This window comes from Aphidius gifuensis, linkage group LG2, assembly GCF_014905175.1.
Source record: "Aphidius gifuensis isolate YNYX2018 linkage group LG2, ASM1490517v1, whole genome shotgun sequence".
In the NCBI taxonomy this organism is placed as follows: Eukaryota; Metazoa; Arthropoda; class Insecta; order Hymenoptera; family Braconidae; genus Aphidius; species Aphidius gifuensis.
Window position 1 is genome coordinate 23,540,834 of NC_057789.1, and position 4,087 is coordinate 23,544,920.

Consider the following 4,087-nt stretch of genomic DNA (forward strand, 5'->3'; position numbering starts at 1 on the left):
TGAGCAAAAACAAAGTGAAAAAAAAAATTGTAAATAATTTAAAATTAATAATAAATTCATTATTGTTTTTTTTTATTTATGAATAATGAATCTGATGATGAAATATTTACTCAAATTGATATTGATGCTATAGCAGAAGCATACAACTCTAAAAAGTGACTAAATTATTTAATTTTTTTTTTGTTCTTTATTAATCTTTAATAAACTCTATTAGGCGCATCGTCAAATATTATTTGTAAATTAATTTTTTGTCTAATTGAAAATTTCATTTTTTTTTTCGTTTTTTTTTTTTTGTTATTTACACGACATGATGAAAAAAAAGAGGAAGAGAAGAAAAAGAGTAGGTATAGATAGAAAAATCACAAATACAAGAGGAGAAATTTATAATTTTCAAATGATGCTGTAAAAAATAATAATTATAAAAATTAAAAAAGAAAATAAACAATTTATTATAAATAAACAATATTTTATAATAATGATAAATTGACATTTTATATTTTTTAACTATATTAACATGTGTGTATGTTTGTGGCAGATTATGTAATGATCACGTGATTACGTTTCAAAGTATATTTTCAAATGGGTTTTTTTTTTTTTTTGTGTATAGTCAATTGTCTAAATTTTCATTGGTTAGCCGATGATGACCGAATTTTTCCGATTATTTACTTTTCAAGTTTTCTCAGCTAACATTTTCTCTTTTATTGTTTTACCTTGTGAGATATGGTCGTCGACTCTAATTATTGCATATACACTCCGTATAAAATAAAAAAAAAATTGTATCTTTGTTAATCATATTGATAAATTATAAATATTTATATAATTTAAGTGATCAATTATTATCAACAAATAGGTAAGTCAAATAAATAACAATAATTTTATTATTTCATTTTTTTTTTCATTATTTTAACATTTTCTTTGTCTTCAACGCGTGGTGTAATGAATAGCACCATTTTCATTAATATTGTACAATTAATGCATTATTCTTGTTGTTTTTTAATTATAATAATAATATATTATTAGTTTTTCCATATTATTTATTTAAATTTTTTTATTTATAAATCTTTTGATATACTTATTTATTGTATAATTATACAATTTGAATTCTAATTTTCACGTTTTTCATTATTTTAACGTTTTCTTTGTCTCCAACGCGTGGTGTAATAAATAGCATCATTTTCATTTATTGTACAATTGATAATAATAATAATAATATATTATTAGTTTTTTCGTATTATTTATTTGAATTTTTTTATTTGTAATTCGTAATTTATAATTTAATAATTGTATTTTGATAATTTTCGGAGTAGTTTTCGTATAACGTAAGAGGCTAGGTGAAAGAGGAGGAAGAGGAGGAGAGAGGAGTAAATATACGTAAAATAAGATAGCAAGGAAAAAGGGGGGAGGAGGAGTATAGATATACGCGGAAAGAAGTAAGAAATAAGAAGGAAAAAAGAGTTTGTACATGTTTTGTAAATATACTTTTTAGACTTTTTTTTGTTCCCTTTGTCTGTTCTCTCTCTCCCCTTTATATGTTATTATATTTAAAAAAAAATTTTTTTTTCCTTTGTCTGCTTTCTCTCCCCCTTTATATGTTATTATATTTAAGTAATTTTTTTTTTTCTTTTGAATTCTTATTTCGCACTTTCTTCAATAGATGGCATTCATGTCAGTTTGTTTTTTTTTTTTTTTTTTTTTTTTAAGACGCCATGTTGGTAAAAAAATTCAAATGACGTTTTAGGAAAACAAAGTTGTTGCTATGTGCTAAGTGACAACGACATCATTATTTATATACGAATCTTGATTTTATAAGTGAAAATTAGCTTCTACTCTTTTCTTCAAAATAGTATAGCATTTAATTTAAAAAATCTCACACATTTGTATATACATATAAACATTTTAGAGTAAATATATATTTTTTTTTCGTTATTTATAGGGTAAAAATTCAATGTTTGCGTAGAATGAATTAGTACAAAATATTCTGATTATCTAAGATCTAATGATTCCAAGTTGATAAAAAAAATATGAATAATAAAAAAATATTATAGGCGTTTTCTGCGTGTGCATTTAATTTTGAACTTGGTGCTTCATTTTTCAAACTTAGCGCCTCATTTTTTAATTTACTGGAATCTGATTGGTGTATCAGATTAATCACGTGCATGTTGTATAAATTGATATAAGTAGGTGGCGCTAATTGCATATACATATGTGATAATAACAACATTTTATATCTGTCAAAAAATATCAATGCCCATAACCTTCAAATGTTATTAACACCACATGATGATGACATGTCATTGGAATAGGCATATAGCATATAGAAACAACTGAGGCGGCTGCTTGCGGCCGGCGAGGGCGCTAGTGGGTATAAAAAAGAAAGAGCAAGGATTAAGAGGAGGAGGAGGAGGAGGATAGATATAGATAGAAAAATAGCAAGGGAGGAGGAAGAGGAGGAGAAAAAAGCATATAATTGAGTTTTTATTTATTTATTTGACATTTTTCAGACTTTAACGCAGTTTTTGAAGAATCATTTGTTGTAATCGTTCAGCTGCGTTATTGTAAATCTGTTTAACCATCAAGTGTCGTTGATTCAACATCATTATCGTCATCATCAACGCGGGTTTCAACAGATTAATCATCATTCTCTATAATTGAATGGTAAGTTGAATTTTTATTTTTTTATTTTTAACAACTATTTGATATTTAAAATTTCCATTTAAATATCAAATTTATATAAACATAATTTAATGTATAAAATGTATAATGGTATAAAAAAAGAAAGTGCAAGAGATAAGAGGAGGAGGATAAGAGGAAAAGAGCATACAATTGAATTTTTGTGTAATTTTTTTTTTTCCTGATTACAATAAAATAAATAATGTATTTATTTGACTTTTTCCAGATTTCAACGAAGTTATTGAAAAATTGTTTGTTGTCATCATTCAGTTGTTGAAAATCTGTTTAACCCTCAGTGCCGTTGATTCAACACCAACGTCATCAACATCATTATCACCGCGGGTTATAACAGATTAATCATCGTCCTCTCTAATTGAATAGTAAGTTGAATTTTTATTTTTTTATTTTTAACAACTGTTTGATATTTAAAATTTCCATTTAAATATCAAGTTTACATAAACATAATTTAATGTAAAAATTTTTTATTTTACAGATACCCAATAAGAGAGGACAAATATCATCTGAAAATATCTGTAAATATCTGTAAATATCTGTAAATATCTGAAAATATCTGACAAAATATCTGACAAAATATCTGAAAATATCTGAAAATATCTGTGAATATCTGTAAATATCTGAAAATATCTGACAAAATATCTGAAAATATCTGAAAATATCTGACAAAATATCTGTAAAAATATCTATAAAAATATCTGAATAAATATCTGTATAAATATCTGACAAAATATCTGTAAAAATATCTGTAAAAATATCTATAAAAATATCTGTAAAAAAAATATCTTTATAAATATATTTATTTGATCAATTAAAAATATATATATAAAATGATTAAAAGAGTAGGTCTTGAAAATTTAGGTTCTAATTGTTATTTAAATTCAATTATTCAAGTTTTACATGCAATAAAAGATTTTCGTGATGATATAATAAATAAAAATGAACATGATTCTTCTATAATTAAAGAACTAGGTAAATTATTCCAACTATTGTCTACTTCTTTTTCATTTATGTCAAAATCACCAGAAAATTTTATAACAAGTTTAAAACAATCGTCTTTAACTAAAGATTTTGGATATACACAACAAGAAGATTGTTCAGAATTTTTAATTCAATTATTTGCATTATGTAATCAATATGAAGATATAAAAAAAATAATTGAAAAATTTTTTGTAGGAAAATTAAAAATATTCCATAAATGTACAAATTGTAATGAGACAATAATAAATATCGAAATTTTTCATGAATTACAATTATGTTTTCCATTAAAAAAATCAAATAAAAATTTAACAATACAAGATATGTTTAATAATTGTTTAAAATCAGAAACTTTAGAAAATGTAAAATGCGATAATTGCGAAGTAGAACGTGATAAAACAAAAACTACAGAAATAATACAAAC

The 4,087-nt window shown here is 23.7% G+C and overlaps 1 long non-coding RNA gene across 1 annotated transcript; it reads left to right on the plus strand.

Moving 5' to 3' along the window:
* The first annotated feature begins 2,580 nt into the window (after positions 1-2,580).
* LOC122849673 lies at positions 2,581-3,277 on the plus strand. Its single transcript, XR_006373589.1, has 3 exons — positions 2,581-2,655; positions 2,897-3,050; positions 3,164-3,277. It is a non-coding gene; the product is annotated as an uncharacterized LOC122849673 (long non-coding RNA).
* The last annotated feature ends 810 nt before the right edge of the window (positions 3,278-4,087 follow it).